Source organism: Mesoplodon bidens (assembly GCF_964165515.1).
Source record: "Mesoplodon bidens genome assembly, chromosome: 2".
NCBI lineage: Eukaryota > Metazoa > Chordata > Mammalia > Artiodactyla > Ziphiidae > Mesoplodon > Mesoplodon bidens.
The window spans coordinates 103097985-103116535 of NC_138177.1; positions in this window are offsets into that span (position 1 = coordinate 103097985).

Genomic DNA, 18551 nt, shown 5'->3' on the forward strand with positions numbered 1-18551 from the left:
AACAACAGCAGAGTGTATTATTCCTCCCATCAACTAGATGCGATAGAATCTGCCTAGAGTTATCTCTGTGCTTTCCCTAACCTCTGCCAATTTTGCAATTATCCTTTTGTCTACACATTTGTTTCTATGTCGGACTTAATGCTATCTACCGCTATTGTGTTTTTCCTAATATGTGTTCTTACTATATGTCCTATGACAGATGTATTTACATCAATATTACCTATTGTAGATTTAAAAATCCCAGAAGGTAAGATTTTTAATACCATGGCTTTGAACCTTGGCTCTGCATTAAGACCACCTGGGAGGTTTATACACTTGGTCATAACAATTTTGCCCCTGCTGGTTCTGACTCGGTAGATCAGATATAGGGTGGGCCTATACCTCAGTATTTTTAAAAAGCTTTATAGGTAATTCTGATACACAGCTAAGAGTTGCGAGGCACTCTTTCTAATATTATGCTTAATTCCATCCATTGCACCCCGTGTAACTGGCACACAGACAACCCTCAAAAACTGTTTATGATATGAAGACTTTCGAGTTGGGTTTCAACGAGGGTCCTCCTGCCCTGTGTCACTCGCGCCAATAGAAGAAGACCGAGTTTGGTTTAGAAGCAAAGGAAAGGATTATTCTTTGATCAAAGAATGGAGAGGTGCAAGGTCTCACTCTAGAATACACGCTCTCCAGAAACGCCATTGGCAGCGCCGCTTTATTCGGTTCTCATCAGTGGGGGGATGGGGGTGGGGGCGGAGCTCTTGCGGGTCCCGCGCAGGCGTGCTGCTCACTGCACTCATTCCAGATCGCAGTGCCAGACGCGGCGTCTCTGCACACGGCCCGCTGCTGCCATCTTGAACTGAGGTGTCGTGCACGGCGCTGCTGCCCACGCCCACCAAGCTGTGTCTGGTGCAGCCATTTTGCACTTGGAACACTGGTCTGAAGCTGGTCTCTGCATGCGGGACCCTATGAGCAAATGAAACCAGACGAAGCACAAAGGAAAACAAACGGTTAGACTTTATTATCCAGATTCTATTTTTATTTCCTGGGAATTGTTAATGGGTTTTGCCTGTGACAAATCCCTCCTCTGCCGTTTGTCCTGCTCCTCATTTTTGAGGGCCGCTGACAGGCACAGGTTGGTCTTCTGAAACTGCTTCCTGCTGGTTTGGGCATCTTTATAACCCGGTTAGAGGAACAGAACTTCTCCCAAGCTACCTTTACTGTCACCAGGCCTCAGCCCTGATGTTCATATCACTGAGAGACCGCCATTTGTCTAATCTGTGGAGACAAAGGACACCAGACAGCTTAAGATACATGGCCCAAATATTAGCAAGAGAATAATGGTCACATGTCAAATTCTTCCTGAAAGTGAAGGTATCTAGATACCTTTGCCTGTAGGCAGAAGTGTGCCTTGATGTCGTGGCTCACCGTCATGGCCAGGACCTCCTTGGGCATTCTTTTGTTGTTTTTCAGAAGAGAAGCTTCGTGTCCGAGTGAGGTTCCCATGAGTAGCCATGGGGGTTTATTGCTCCAGGTTGTGTCTCTGGAGGTTGGGGCTTGGGAACCCTCTTCACTCGAGTGTGATGTCCCACAGAATGACCCCTGCAACCTCAGGGCAGAATGGGTGGGGTGGTTAGGATCACCAAGTGGCGTCCGTTCTGCTTACGAATGAGCTGATCTTATGGACTCCTGATTTTCCATGTTTCTAGATACACACATGGCTGGAAGGCAAGGTCAATGGGTATGGGCAGCACCTGGTTACCATATCTCACGAGGGCTTTCATGGTTTCTCCTACCTGTAGGGCACACTTGAGTTGTTCCGTTTCAACTAAGGGGGTTAAGGTGGCTAAGGGAGTGAGAGGGTTAACGTGTCCTTTCTCTCAGGCTTGGGGAATGGGTCTACCATGAATGAGTTCAAATGCACTTAACTTTAACTTATTCCTTGGTGCTAACCACATACAGAGCAAGGTGATCCAAGTTTCTTGAGTTTCCTGACATTGGCTAAGACCCATGTCTTAGCCATGACTATTGGGGTCTCCAGGCTGAGTGCAAGGTCCATTTTATGCCCAGGGCACTTGTAATCCCCTTTGTCACTTGAGATTCAAATGCTATAGACCATTATTGCTTTGGAGGGATCCTGGGAGCCCAAACCTGGGGATTATTTCTTTTAGTAATGCCTTAGCCATTTCAGCTGTTATTTAGGTTCTAGCAGAGAATACTTCTATCCACCCAGAAAATGTATCCACTAGCACCTGAAATTGCCTGGTACTCTTGGCATGACAGTGAAATCAATCTGCCAATCTTCTCCAGGGTATGTCCCTCTGGTCTGAATGGGCCTTATCTGGGGACCTCTGGGGAGTCTGGTTAGGGTTGGTGTTAGGGTTTTTCATTGAGCAGATGGGGCAGGTCTCAACTATTTGATGATACTTTTCATGCCAGGAGTTACCACGATCTCAACTAACCAGTTATATAGGGCTTCCATCCCATAGTGAGTTGATGAGTCTCCCTGATGGCTTGACAAGCTGCAGTTTGGGGAAAGAAGTATTGCCCATGTTCATTAAATAGTCACACGTGGCCTCCTGGATCTCTATTGAAGCCCCACTTTTGGACTTCGTCTAATTCTTCCTTTGTGTAGGTTGGGGAGTAATTGGATCGATCTGGCCTTCTGTGTATAAGGAGTAGTTGCCAAATTACAGGTTTCAGGGCCCACTTTTTTGGCAGTTATGTCCGCCTTGTTGCTCCCCTTTATTACCTCCCCATCCCTCTTTTGGTGACACCTACAATGAGTCACTGCCTCCTTTTTGGGAAGCTGTACTGCTTCTAAGAGCTTCGATATACTTAAGCCATGTTTTACCTGTTTATTCTCCACAGTAAGCATACGCCCTTTCTTTCCAAATAGCCCTGTGTGCATGTAGGATGGTATATGCACATTGGGAATCTAAGTAAACATTTAAGATCTTCCAGGTCCTGAGCTCTAAGGCTCAGGTGAAGGTTATCAGCTCAGCTTTTTGGGCAGAAGTCCCTGGGGGTAGGCTTCTTGCTTCTCTGACATGGGTCTGGGAAGTTACTATGTATCCCACCAGACCTTTCCCCTCTCTCATAAAACTGCTCCCATCTGTGAACCATTCCTCTTTGGCATTTAGGAGAGGCTCACTTCCTAGGTCAGAGAGACTGGAACAGATTGTGTCTATGGTTTCTACAGAGTCATGTTCCAAGGGCCCCCTTTCTGTGGGTAGTAGGGTGGCAGGATTTAGCATGTAACATGTTTTTTTTTTGTGGTACGCGGGCCTCTCCCGTTGCGGAGCACAGGCTCCGGATGCGCAGGCTCAGCGGCCATAGCTCACGGGCCTAGCTGCTCCGTGGCATGTGGGATCTTCCTGGACCGGGGCACGAACCCGTGTCCCCTGCATCGGCAGGCAGACTCTCAACCACTGCGCCACCAGGGAAGCCCTGTAACATGTTTTTATGGTAGCCACTGGGCTGTCTAAAAGCCCAGCCTGAACTTGCACCGACCTTCCAGGGGATAGCCATTGTGTTCCCTTAGAACTTACTAAAGCCTCAATCTGGTGTGGGATCCATATAGTGATTGGCTGACCAAACGTTAATTTTTCAGCCTCCTTTAACAGGGTTGTGGTAGCTGCTACTTCCCGTAGTCAAAGTGGCCATCCCTTAGCAGTTTGATATAGTTATTTAGAGAAATAAGCAACCACCCGAGTAAGTGTTCCCAGTTTTTGAGCTAATACCCCTAGGGTGATTCCCCTTCTCTCATGAATATAAAGGTCAAAGGGATTAGCTAAATCTGGGAGGGCCAGGTCAGGGGCCTGAAGTAATTGCTTTTTCAATTCTTGAAAGGCCCTTTTGCATTCTGAATTCCATTCAAAAGGATCATTGTCTTTCAACTTTTCATATAGAGGCCTAGCTATTAGACCATACTTAAGCATCCAGATGTGGCAAAACCTGGCCATCGCCAGGAAACCCCTAAACAGTCTTCTGGTTTTAGAAGGGCCGAGGCTGCAAATGGCTTGTAACTCTGGGGCTAATGGCGTACAGAAAAAGGCATCTTTTAAATCTAATACAGAATAGCAGGTCTCGGTGGACAGTAGAGTGGGCAGCAGAGTGTAGGGATTAGGAATACTGGATGTTTATCCTTGGTGGCTTCACTGACTGCTCTGAGGTCCTGTACCATTCAGTATTTCCCATTGTGTGTCTTTACAGGGAGAATGGGGTATTACAGGCTGATTGGCATGGTCTAACAAGGCCCTGGTCAATTAGACCCTATATAGCAGGGGCGACGCCCAAAAAGGCCTCACAGCCGAGAGGGTACTGTCTTCTATTGGGCCATGTATGTCAGGGTTTTAGATGGACTATCTCGGGAGTGGCTCCTACAGCTCGTCCTGCCAGTCCCTGGGCCCAGGTCTTGGGATTTATTCTGGAGAGATGGATTTACTCAGTCTGGAGAGGTTTATCCTCAGCCGCTAACATTATCATCTTGTGCCCTTTGTCTAAGGGGATGCCAGTCTCCAGTTTGTCTCCCATTAGGTAGATAGTAGCTCCCAATTTATGTAAGACATCTCTTCCTAACAGAGGTATAAGGCACTCAGGGACATACAGGAAGGAATTGGTGAGTGTGTGTTCATCCAATTAACATTCTAATGGCTCTACGAATGCCCATTCTTGGGCCTTCCCTGATACTCCCATTGTTTTATTTATTTATTTATTTTTTTTTTTTTTTTTTTTTTTTGTGGTACGCGGGCCTCTCACTGCCGTGGCCTCTCCCGTTGCGGAGCACAGGCTCCGGACGCGCAGGCCCAGCGGCCATGGCTCACGGGCCCAGCCGCTCCGCGGCATATGGGATCCTCCCAGACCGGGGCACGAACCCGTATCCCCCGCATCGGCAGGCGGACTCTCAACCACTGCGCCACCAGGGAGGCCCACTCCCATTGTTTTATAACTCTTGTGATGGAGTTTGCCTGATCTGGTGTTCAGAACTGAGTAAGTGGCAATGGTGTTGACTAAGAATTCAACAGTCTTTCCTTCTATGTCCAGTGTCAGCCAAGGCTCCTCAGGGGTCAGCTGAAATGCCAGCTTAGGAGTCCCCTGGCCCTGTCATTCTTCATCTATTTGGACTATCTGCCTTCAAGGGTAGTGGCTGGGATCTGCCATTTCTGTCCTCCTTTGGGGGCACAAGGGCATTCTTGTCCCTCTTGTTTACGTATGGCGAAGATTAGATCCTAGTTTCCTTGGCCCCTCGGTGGGGGCCAGGGGTCACTCACAGGAGTTGAGAGTCTCTATGGATGGTCAGTCCAGATCCCTGTGCTGACCCATTGACACTGGAAGGCAATAGCCTGTAGGTGGGCTTGCCTCTGGGCCTTTTTATCCTCCGGCTTTTCCTCCTCTAAATCTCAGTTGTTAAACACTTGGTAGGCAATCTTGATCGGGTGAGAGGTAGGGGTATCTGGTTCTATTTCCAGAAGTTTATGTGCTTTGGGAAATGAAATATGACCTCAGGATTGCATTTCCTTCCAATGAAGGAAGGGTCCATGATACTATAGATTCGGAGGCATCCCCTGAAGCACTCTAGGAATGCCAAAGAGTTTTCCATTGGCTCCTGATTGATTTCCTTTATTTTATTCCAATTAACAGGTTTCTTTCCTGCTGCCTGGATTCCCTTGAGGATCATATTTTTATAATGGGTCAGACTCTGTCTTCCACCCCCTTCTTCATTGTCTCAGTGGTCTCAGTTTGGTTCATTATCTGGAACCACTTGATTCCCCGGTCTGAAGATAGCTTGACCTAAATTGTTTCTGTTCTCTTTGTCTGCTTCCTCTCGGGCTTTTGAAAAGATTGTGGCCTTTTCTTCCCCTGTTAGGAGTACATTGAGGAGGGTCTGGATTAGCCCAGGTGGGGTCATGGGTCTGAAAGATCCCCTAATCATTTTCAGGAACCCCTCTGGATCTTCTCTCAACCCCTTACTATGACTTTTCCAGTTACACAGATCAGAAGTGGTAAATGCAACATATACCTAGATGAGCCCTCCTTCTCTATCGGGGACCTGCCTCAAATGTAGTACTTTTCCTGGTGGGTTGTTGGACCCTGGCTGGTAATTAGTCCTGCTTCATGTACTTGCTGGCCTGGGTTCTGGGGAAGGGGCACCTTGGGCCTGCGGCCCAAATCAGAATATATGAAGGGAAGGGCATTGGGAGGGATCTGTAGGAGGAGGGTAAGGGAGGAAATCAAGAAGGTCCTTGCGGGGGCGGGTCAAGGACTGGAATTACCTCAGTGGAGGAGGGTCCACATCCCTTTTGAAGGCCTGATATAAGGCCATAAAAAACTGGACATAGGGAAAACTGGACGTCCCATTTCTTTTGTCTCTCACATAGCAGGTCCAATTGTAAAATAATGTTATAATTTAGAGACCCATCAATGAGCCAACTTTCCCATCTCCCAGCCAGTATTGAGGTTAGGCTGTATTACACAGGATTTGTAGCTCAGGAAATTTGGAACCAGCACCAAACTATTATTGGACTCCTCAAAAGATCAAAATAGGGGACATCCAAGTGGCATGGACTCTGATATAACGGGGGGTCCCCCTTGAATTTGTAATGGCTTGTACTTGAGATAGTTAGTCCCTCTTGAGTCAGAATGTCCCACAGAATGTTAGACAAGACTAACGGCCCAGATTGCTGGGGCAGCTGGTATTCTGTGCTGATACCAGGAGGAGAGCCCTTGGAACCTTGGCCAATAATCACCCAAGATTTACCTCATAAGCAGAGTGGGGAGGAAAGGTCGGGTGGTGGGTGTTTCCTGTTCTTGTCAGTAGCTCACAGGGCTTCCTGATAATGGGGTTCCTGGTCCTGTGAGCAGCTCACAGGGCTCCCCAGCCCACTTTAGAGAAACTGGAGCTGCCTGGAGGAGGTCAAGTCACAGTCCCATACCTACCTTGGGACACTTTCACACTGGGACATCAGATTGAGTGTCCTCATTCCGTTTTGTCAAGTGGCCCTTATTACCTTGCCCTTTTCCCAGCCTCACCTCTTGGCTCACAGGGCTGGCCACTTTCCTTTACCAAACCAAAAGTGATGATGGAGAATGCTACTGTTGACCCTGGAGGTTGGCAAGGAGGACAAAAAGCCCTGGTGCAGCCACTACTGCCTTGTATAGGGGGCCAGAGGACAGCACTACTGGCAAAACAGCGGGTATGACTGCCATGGCTCCCTCTCATCCATAGGTTCCGTTCGTCCCCGGGCATCTGGTACCATGAAAGGCTGGCCAGAGGCAGCAGGCAGACACGTGTGAGTTTCAGTCTCCAATCCCCAATGATGCCATATTATGATCCCCTCAAGGGGGCACAGTCCAGATTACTCTGGGAGCTATACTGTGTGTGCACCACACCCAAGTGTCGGGTTCCTGGGCAGAGTTGCTCTGAGTTTGGCTGAAGGCTGCTGCTGTTCTACCTCATCAGAGTATACTCAAAGGCTAGAGTCATTCATCCTCACGTGAGCCTCCCAAAGCATCTGCAGTTCTCCCTCTGGAGCTGGGGTGAGCCTGGAACCTAGTGGGTAGGTGCCGGCAAAAAGCCACCATCCATCCCTTCATGGTCACCAAAATTTGTTATGACCTTTTTTTGTCAGGCCCCAGGAAGGGTCCTCCTGCCCGGTGTAGCTTGCAAATAGAATGAGACCAAGTTTGGATCAGAAGCAAAGGAAAGCTTTATTCTTTGATCAAAGAATGGAGAGGTGCAAGCTCTCACTCTAGAGTACACGCTCTCCCCTAAAGGCCATTGGTGGGCTGCTTTATAGGGTTCTCATCAGTGGGGAGGAGGGCAGAGTTCCTCCAGGTTGGGTGCAACTGCCCTGCTCAGAGTGCTGCAGATCCAAATGCCAGGTGCAGCATCTTTGAGCATGGCCCACCACTGCTATCTTGAACTGAAGTGTCATGTGCAGCACTTCTGCACACAGTCCACCCACAGGTGCAGCCATTTTGCACTAGGAACTTTGGCCTGAAGTGCCAGGTGCAAGGCTTCTGCATGCAGTACCCCATGAGCAAGTGAAACTAGACTAAGCACAAAGGAAAAAACAGATTAGACTTTATTTTATTACCCAGATTCCGTTTTTATTTCCTGGGAATTGTTAGTGGACTTTGCCGTTGACATTTACATAATTGGTGAACTGGTTTGAGATGGAGCTTCACTTGAGGGGTCATTGGCAGTCATAACATCAAGTAAGTCCAGTGATTCTAAGTAAATAAAATACTGACAAAGCCACAGCTGCACTTGTTTGAGTTGTGTCATTTGAGCCCACCAAATTATTGACCTAATCCGGACAGGCCCAACATTTTGTAATTAAAAAAAAATTTTTTTTTGTAAGGAGATTCTGGTTGCTAACAATCTAAGATTGAAGAAAGAATATAACTTTTTTATCATAAACAGTCTTTATGGAGTCCTTTTCCTTGAATTAAAAATGAGTAAATGTGTGTTCAAATAAGCGCTTCACGTAAAAGATCCCAGGGTTGAGTTACATGATTCAATAAGTTAAAATTCCCAAAGATTTGCAGGTGATGTAATGGACGTCAGCGTTGTATTTTCTTAGTATAAACCAATTCCACTCTTGGTGGTTCCTACAACAGTGGTTGGTTTGTAGCAATCCTAAAGCCATGAAAATTAATAGGGCTTGGATGACAGTGTCTGAAGGCAAACCCTGGCACCCCAGGGAAGACTGGCCCATCTTTTTGATCTCTAGGGTGCTCCTCAAATGCTAAGTGCATCAGAATCACCTGGAAAGCTTGAGGCCCAGATTCCTGGGCCTCACCCCCAGAGATTCTAATTGAGTGGCTTAGCCGCCAAGCCTGGGAATCTGTATGTTTAACAACTGTTCCAGGTTGATTCTGATGCAGGGTGTATGACACAGAAGGATTGGATTGTGCCTTTTTTTTTTTTTCCTACTTCCAGTATCTGAAGGTAACTTGTGCAAGTGCTTAACAACCTAGGCCATTATGGGAGCTTTCTGTGCTAGGCAGGTATTAAACTGTTTTTTGTTTTAATCTGTTTTTTAACAAGTGTATTTGTATACCAAAGAACTTTATATGCCCCTTGGAAACATTTATTCCTGGTTGAAATTCAGTCTTGAAGCCAGTGTTTTCAAGTCCAGTGAATTAAACTGTCTTACCAAAGCGGTTGGGAATGTTTTACAAATCCTACCCTTTAATCCAAATGAAAATAGAATACAGACGCCACTAAAACAACTGCAGATATAATTCATAATCTAATAAAGAGAGAACACCACTAAGTAATCTGACACGGATAACACTTCTCTACAGTGGGGAAGCAGTTGGTAAACAATGTTGCAAAAGTGCTCAGTTGAAATGGTGATTTAGTCTGTGAAGCCTTTGTGGGAGGAGAGGAGAGAAGAATAGTGATGCTTTCCAACTGTTTGAGTACCACTGGGATTTTCCCTACTTGGGGTTTAGGGACTGTGAGAAGGACCTGAGGTTAGCACCTTTCCTTTCTGTCTGCCCTTAACTTTTCTAGTTATTTTCCCCCTCTTTCCCTTGCTCTCCATTTTTTCTTTCTTTTCCTTTTTCTCAGAATCATGAGTGAAATCTGGGCCCTAGAGCCCATTGAAGGGGGTTATTTGACCTTTTAAAAAGATGGCTGGGGGCTTCCCTGGTGGCGCAGTGGTTAAGAATCCGCCTGCCAATGCAGGGGACACGGGTTCGGGCCCTGGTCTGGGCAGATCCCACATGCTGCGGAGCAACTAAGCCCGTGCGCCACAGCCACTGAAGCCCGCCCGCCGTGCTCCACAATAAGAGAAGCCACTGCAATGAGAAGCCCGCGCACCGCAACAAAGACCCAACACAACCAAAAATTAAAAAAAAAAAAAAAAAAAAAAAGATGTCTGGGTGATACATTGACCTGCAGGCTTTCAGTCAAAGGTCTCATCTTCAGGATGGAAAGGGCACAACAGTTTGTAAAACCAACCCATTTTTCTCCTTCCATTGCATGCCAGCAGAGGTAATTAAAGTCTACTGTGAGACTTTCTGAAACAAGGAGGAAATAGGAAGTTAGCAACCTGAAACTGAATTGGAATCCCAGACAAGCTGCCAACCTGTAGCTGAGTCACTAAATGGTCTGGAAACTATTTGCCATCTAGCAAGACAGAAGGAGGTTAGGATGGAAATCATCGAAACACAGATGACTCAGTTTTCCATTTTATAAAATGTTCAATTCCAGCTGCCTGATTTCCCTATTTAAACAAAAGGGATAAAACCATGACAGACCAATGGCATCTAGGATGGAGAGTTAATAACTGCTTCCTGCATTGGTGTCAGTCAAAAAGAGGATACTTCCCACTCACTGATGCATTGGGTAACTTTTTGCAGAAGCGTATGACATTATGTACCAGGAAGAGGAGATGTAAGTCAAAGGAAGATTCAACCATGTATTTATTTCCTGCTTTGTCAGAGACTCATGTGGTGGGAAAGAATGAGAAGGCCTATGTTTCTGCCCCAAGTTTTCTATTTACACACTATGTGACCTTGGCAGGTCATCCAACCCTTCTGAGAGTGTTTCATCATCTATGAAATGAGAATATCTGCACCACAAGGCAGTTCTGAAAGACAGGTGAGTTAGTATACCTGAGTTAATGTACATTGTAAGCCTGTAAAAATGTAAATATCTTTGTTGCTGTGAAGGTATTTGGAGGGATTGGCAATGGTTACTGGATCACAGAGAGAGGTCAGTGTATTATTATTGCATTTAGAGGGGAAATAGTGAATGTTTGAATGGACTTACCCATTATCACAGGTATATTTTTATATGTATGAAGATAGACCTCCATTTGAAACGTTCAGTTATGTCACCATTAATTTCAAAATATTAGATAGCAAATGCATCAACAGTAGGCGTTTCTTATCAAAGTAATAATAGCCATCATTTAATTGCTCCCTTTAGACTGAGCACAGTGATAATAAGCTCTTCTTTTCATACCATCACATTAAACCATTGCCCTATGATGTAGGAGTTATCCACAGCCACTATCGACAACACCCCTGCGCCAATAGGTATTATTATTCCCACTTTAGAGATGACGAAACTGATCAAAATTCAATTTAAAAAATTTCCCGGGGTCATACACCTAATAAGCAGTGCAATAGAGTTTCAAACTCAAGTATGTCTCACCCTAAGGCATGTGTCCTTAACTACCAAAATCTTGAAGAGAATGGAAGTCACACTATTTTCCATTGAATTGGAACAGAAGTCTTACCTCTGTGACAAGTTGACCTTGACTTAAGTCCCTGTCTTTGAAATCAGTACATGATGATGAGAGTAGCTTAGACACTGTACACACACACGCACACACACACACACACACACACCCCTCCCTCACACCTGGCTCTTGTCAGCCATGAGTTTGCTATGAAGGAGATGTGGGCTGTTACTGACTGATAAAGAGTCAGAAAGCTTAGCTCTTATTCCTGCCTTATTGTTGACTACCTATGTATCTTTGAGTAAGTAATTTAAAACGTGAGCCCTGGGCTTTCCTGGTGGTGCAGTGGTTAAGAATCCACCTGCCAATGCAGGGGACACAGGTTTGAGCCCTGGTCCGGGAAGTAACTAAGCCCGTGTGCCACAACTACTGAGCCTGCACTCTAGAGCCCGAGCCACAACTACTGAAGCCCACGCACCTAGAGCCCGTGCTCCGCAACAAGAGAAGCCACCGCAGTGAGAAGCCCGTGCACTGCAACGAAGAGCAGCCCCCTCTTGCTGCAACTGGAGAAAGCCCACGTGCAGCAACAAAGACCCAACACAGCCAAAAATAAATAAAAATATAATAAATTTTAAAAAAATTTAAAAAAATAAAATAAAATATGAGCCTTAATTTCCTCTTTGTGTGACCGTCCTAATGTTTATCCAGCCCACCTCACAGGGAGTTGAGAAGATCAAGTAGAATGGTGCACATAAAAGTATGTTTAGATATTAAAGAAGCTGGGGGGAGGGGAGGTCTTTGTTAAAAGTTTCTTCAACCAGCAAGAGACTGGGAAAAGGTATGGTAAGTAATACAGAAAAAGAAAAAGAACTCTTAATCCCCTGTAATAGTCACTCCTTTCATGATACATTTGATCATCTAAAAAAGTGTTCTTCAGAGTATGGTGTGCCTACCGGTGGGACACAAGATTATTTTTGGAGGTACTTGAAAAATGTATTTTAATAGTTCTGTGCTCTAAAGTACTCTAGAGAAATAAAAAACCCTGTGATTTCCCAGGTTATTGTTGAGAATTCTGCTAAGTATAAAAAGTGAGTCAATTTAAAATGAATTAAATAATAAAGTACAGGTCTTACGTGGATTTGGCAAACATGGTAAAAGTAGAAGGTAAATGATTTTAGGAAACACTGACAAAAGTGCTCTGTTTGAAAACACAGTCTTATCTCAGAGGAGCTTGTCAGGGCTATCTCTGATTGATCTCTCTTGATCTCTTCATGTCTTCAACAACAGTAATAATAACAGTAAAGAGCTCTGTTGACATTCTCTCCAAAGCTCACCCCCCACCGCCACCTCCCTGACTCTGTGTGAATTCACTTACCCCATAAGGAAGGCAGTTCGAGCCAATGGGTTGTTTTATTCCTTCTCCAAGAAATATGCTTTTTACCCTGCCTTACACAGAGGATTCAAACCAAAGATGTACCTCTACTCAGGGCATGAGTCTCTACTTTGAAAAGTGAGAATTTACTCTTGGTATCTTAAACATGTTTCAGAGAGAAAGCCTAAGTGCTCTGGAAAGACAATTTGTAACAGCCCTACTGGGATTGATTCCTCAGTTCAGGCCCTGAGTATTTGCCGGTCCCTAGATGCATCTTAGCTGCTAAAGGTTGAAAGCTAGTGACAACTATTCTACTGCAAGGCTTGTTTTGCAAGCTTTTGATACAGGGCTTTCATTTAAGATGGCTTCTCCAGGGCTGCTGAGAAACCAATAATGACCTGATGTGACTTCAGAAGAAAGCAACATAGTCTTCTGTATTAAGGGACTTCAATGGACCAGGTTCAATTTTTCTCCAAATATAATCTAGCAACTTAAACAGCTGTTGAGAGTAAAATAAAGAAGCATCATTTATTAAAAAAAAAAAAAAAAAAAAACCCTTCAGGTATTTTCTTGAGAAGTTGCTGGTCTAATACAGACATTTTCTCTCACCAGCAGTCACACAGCTAGGAGTAGTCTGAGATCCGAACTGGGATCTCTCTGTTTCCAAAGACAGGGACTTTCCCCCATACCACAGTCCTTGTACTCAAATCTTGATTGATATAAAGGAGTAGCACTTTTAAAAGAATTTAATTTAACTAAGGAGAAAAGAGAATCCGAATTTGATTAAGCTATGGGGACGGAAGTGCTCACACACCATTCATGGGGGCTCCAGGGAGATTGCTGGGGAACTGCTTGGACCCCAGTGCTGCCAGGGTTGTCTGTGTTTGCTAAAATGGCTAAGCCACGCTCCCACTGGGGTTGAGCTAGGGATGAGCCCAGAGCAGGGACTGACACACAGTTTGTAGCTCTGCATGTGGACCTCTTCCCCGTCCCCCTGCCCCAGAAGATGTAAAGAGGAGGGAAACAGAGGGCCAGGGGTGCTGAGTCATTAAGGAGTGGGGGTGATACGGAGCTGTTTGAAGAGAGATTTCCCTCACCCGAGAGAGGTTTTTCTCCCTTTGACAAATTTAGCCGAAGGAATCTGACAGCAAACCACAAGCTTTCTTTGTCAGGCTGAGCAGGCAAGAACCATGAGAAATATTTTCCCACGCCACTTCCACCACCCTCACAGAATGCTACCTAAGTAGTTTCCATTTTCCTCCTGTGTTCCTACGCTCAAGGTCAAACAGTAACTGGGAAGCTGACACGGTTTTGGGCTGTTGTGTGGTTTTGTCACTTGGCGGGGAAATTGGAGCAAGCTCTTTCTGATCGTTGGCCCATTGTGAGGTTGCCCACGAGGCAGGCTCTGCACCTGTTGTTGAGTTATGCAGACACGCCAGGCAGGGTCTGCAGAGACTTCACTTGTTAACTTCCTGACGGCAAATGCCTGAGGACGGGTGCCAAGTCTTCCTTAACGTTGTAATGAACACACACCTTCTACACACACACTCAAGTTATCCCTATTATTTGTCTTATTAAATGGATCACCACAAAGAACTTGTTCTGAATTAGTCCAGGTCCCTGATTCTCAGTTGTTTTTGGCACTGAAATATCTCTTTCCCTCTGCTCTTTAAGCTTGTCCCTTGCTTTGTTGCTTGCCTGTAGCTGGAGCCCTTCAGAATGTCTGGTTCTGGAAGCCGAGCTCATGATGCCCCGAGGTTGCCGAGTGGCAGGTCTGACCCCAGGAGAGGGGTTCTTCAGGTGATGTCAGACTCTGGGCGTAGCCAGCAGCTCAAAGCCCTGCTGAGGCTCGTGTGATAACATCCCAGACTAATGGTCTGCTATGAAACACTCCTCAGCATCCCCTAAAACTCTGTTATCTGGCAAGTATTTTGTACTTAATACCCAGAAAATGTGAAATCTCTGGGCTCTTGTGGGTTTTCTGAAGTCAGCAAGTCAAGTCAGCAAACGTCTAAACAGCTTTTGAAGTGAGTGCATAAAATGTGCCTCCTCATTTCTGATAACAGCTTGATTTAGTCTCACTTATTCTGCCAGAGCAGAGTCCTTTATACTGGGGTATTAGGGCTACCACCCCCACACCTTAAAACTCCTTGAAGACTTTCCAAAGGTATCACGCCAAGATAGCTGACATGAATACATTTCCAGTGCTTAAATTTCCATATGATGATTTCCCCAAATTTATCTGCCTTTGATGGAAGTGAGGATGCCAGTAGAAGTCCCACTGCAGTCTGAAGAATGAGAAGAAATTCAGACCAACTCCAGTAACATGGCGCTGGGTATCCAGGAAAGAGAAGAGTACTATAGGGAAACCACCGAGGCCTGGTGGAGCAGCCGCGCAGGTTGAGGTGGAGGGTGAGACCCAGGAACTCAGACCTTGTTTTCCCAGGGACAACAGACCTTTCAAAGGGCCCTGCCCTCCCAGAGCAGAAGTAACTGTAACTGGGAAAAGAATCTCCAGAAAACACTTTTGTTGGTGCTGGTTATTGGTTTGAACTGTCAAGCTGAATTGATAACAAGTCTCTACCTACGATATGCCAATTAATTAGGCAAATATAACAGCAAGTATGTGGGGGGAGGGGGATTTTCAATGAATAATTTGATTCCTAAGATCTCTACACACTGTAGATAAACTACTCTCCCATTATAAATGGCTAAACATATACTTTGCTTAACAAAAGCTCAAAGAGGGACAAAGGAAAGATGAGAAATACATTTGCACATCTGTTACCCATTTGTAATTCGCAAGGTATTTTCACATCATCTCATTTAATCCCCTAATATTTTTCCTTTGCCACATTTAAGATAGGAACCACTAGGGCGGGCTCCCTCTGCTCCCAGCCTCCGCTCCCTAAGTGAATCTGCACCTGCACCTTGCTGGCCTCCTTCCCACAGTATTCGTGGGATGCAAGGTGTCCCTACCCCTGCCCAAGGCTAATTCCACCTCCTCCCCTTCCCTGGGGCCCCATTAATCATCCCCACTAACTTTAGCATCTTCCTTTCAACGGGCTCTTCCCACATATTAACATGGTCAAATCTCTCCTGTCTTCAGGGAAAGAAGACCTGCTTAACCCGAGGTCCCTCTGTGCTGTCTGCATCTCACTCTTCAGTCCTCTGCTGTCTGGTTTCTGCCTCCCATAAGACTGTTCTCTCAGAGGTGAGTCATAAATCCAGCGGACAGCTTTCAGTCTTCATCCTACTCAACATTTCTTGAGCCATTTGGGGCTTCGGACCAATTCTTCCTCCTTGAAACCTCCTCTTTCCATGGCTTCCAGGGCACCCCTCTTTCCAGACCTTTTCCCATCATCTCTAGCTCATCCTGCTCAGGTACCTTCACTGGGTTCTCTTCCTTCACCTGCTTTTTAAGAAACTATTATTATTGAAATATAACACACATACTGAGAAGTGTACAAATCCTAAGTTTACAGGCTGATAATTCTCACAAACTGAACACACCAAAGTAACCAGCGCCCAGATCAAAAGACAGACTGCTTCCAGTGCCCCCAGAAATGGCCCTTATACCCACTTCCAGCCGCCATGCCCCCCAAAGAGTAGCTTGAAAATCAAGCATGAGTTTTGCCTGTGCTTGACCTTTATGTATTGATAAATGTGAACTATGAATGCTTTGTATCTGGCTTCTTTTGCTTAGCATGTGTATGGGAGAATTATCCATGAGTTTCTAGATGTAGTTTGTTCCCGCTCATTGCTGTATGAGCTTTGACTGAGAGAATACACCACAATTCATTTATCCATTCTTCTGTGACGGGTGTTTGGTGAATTTCCGAGGTTTTGCTATTAGAAGTCATGGTGTGATAAAACACTTATGTACCTGCTTTTTTAAATGGTGAATTCCCTAGATTTCCATCCTAGACCTCTCCCTCTACATAGTCCCCCAGTGAGAATCTGAAATATTTACGGAGTAGATGGGCAAAGACGGCTTAGACATGAGAGCAGTGTCCCCTCTCACTAAATAAGAAAGAAGCTGGTAGAAATGTTTCACGTAAAGTTTTTTCAATTGCTATTTTCAAAATCTAAAATTCAATATCTGCACGTTAGCCCAACAAAAACCTGAAGTCCAAAAGTCTTACAGGAAAGATTAAATTAGTGCCAGGTAATGTGCAAGATTCTCATGGGAGAGATTAATTTAGTCAAATATTTGTTTTTCAGCAGATAGGGCCAATGATTCCATAATACTACTGAAAGCTTACATCCTCTTAGTTTGATTAGTAGTTTCTACTCCATGAAAATTAGTGATGGACCTCTTTTATGACACTGTGTAAATGTTCTAGCAAGGCAAAGTAGAAAATGAGCATGCCAATCTTGCTGCAGTGATCAACCAAGTCAAAGCAACATATGATAGCCCCAAGCAACAAGGCTCATTAATAAGACCACATCAAGTAAGAGTCAAGATTGATTAACAGATAAAATTGAGCTGTAGATATTTTAGGTAAAAGCAGAGTTCTGGGATTACACTTGCATCAGGTCTGTAAAGGAATTTTTAATGTATTTTGCTGCTGCTTTACTTGATAATTCAGAAATTATTTTTATTTTGGTATAACCATTCTCCAGAAAAAATGTCAATTTAAATCCAGTAATATAATTAGCAATCCATATTAAAAGATATTATTTTTTTAATAACATGATGGTAAGTTTATTTTATTTATTTATTTAGTTAGTTTATTTGGTTGCGTGGGATCTAGCTTTTGGCACGTGGCCTCCTTAGTTGTGGCAGGTGGGCTTCTTAGTTGCAGCTCACCAGCTTCTTAGTTGTGGCATGCATGTGGGATCTAGTTCCCCAACCAGGGATCGAACCTGGGTCCCCTGCATTGGGAGTACAGAGTCTTGTCCATTGCACCACCAGGGAAGTCCCAAAAGATATTAATTTTATACTGTCCTGAGGAGGTAGAAAAAATGCACTGCCAAAAGTCACATGATTTTATTATTTTTCTCCTCCAAAGATATTTTTAAATACAAGACATGTAGAGATTTTTTTTTTTTTTTTTTTTTTTTGGTGGTACGTGGGCCTCTCACTGCTGTGGCCTCTCCCGTCGCGGAGCACAGGCTCCGACGCGCAGGCCCAGCGGCCATGGCTCACGGGCCCAGCCGCTCCGCGGCACGTGGGATCCTTCCGGACCGGGGCACGAACCCGCGTTCCCCGCATCGGCAGGCGGACTCTCAACCACTGCGCCACCAGGGAAGCCCAGAGATTATTTTTTGAAGAAAAATAATTATCTCTTCTACTCTGTGCCAAATGGTTTGGAAACATTCACCATTTCTCTCTGATGATAAACTATGTGGTATTGCTTCTACTTTTAAAAACAAAGAAAAAATGTGTTTACAGTTTCCCTTTGAGGCTCTTTAGGAAGAATTCTTGAGCACTTAGTGAACGGTAAATAAATGTTAAACAAAAAGCTGGTTCAAAATTGGAAACAAATAGCAATGTCCCACTTGATTCATTGGCCACCAAAGTACAGTATTTAAAAAATCAGTTGATATAATTTTCAGTTTTGATAAACTATGAAAGAACTTCAGTCCCAGCTAACAATGCACAATGGCTGGTGTGTTTTGAACCCGTCACACATCTTCCCACTTGTTATGCCTTCACACTGATTAGCATGTTTTTAAAAATTGTCAACCTTTTCCTAATGGATACAGGAATTGACGACATTGAATATTTTGGAATTCTTCTGCTTTCTTAAAAGATCCTTACGGCAGTATAGCTCTTCTTTAAACTTTGCTGCAACTCTATTGGCTTTTCTGCTATATTCATATTGTAATCACGTACCTACCCAGGAAATTTATTCAGATACATTCTATAGGCTGCAAATAAATTTTTTTGCCTTATGTCAGTTTTCCAGGTCATATCCTCTCCTGGATTAAGATAACTCACATTAGTCAGGAGTCTTTTGGTTGCCAGTGATAGAAGC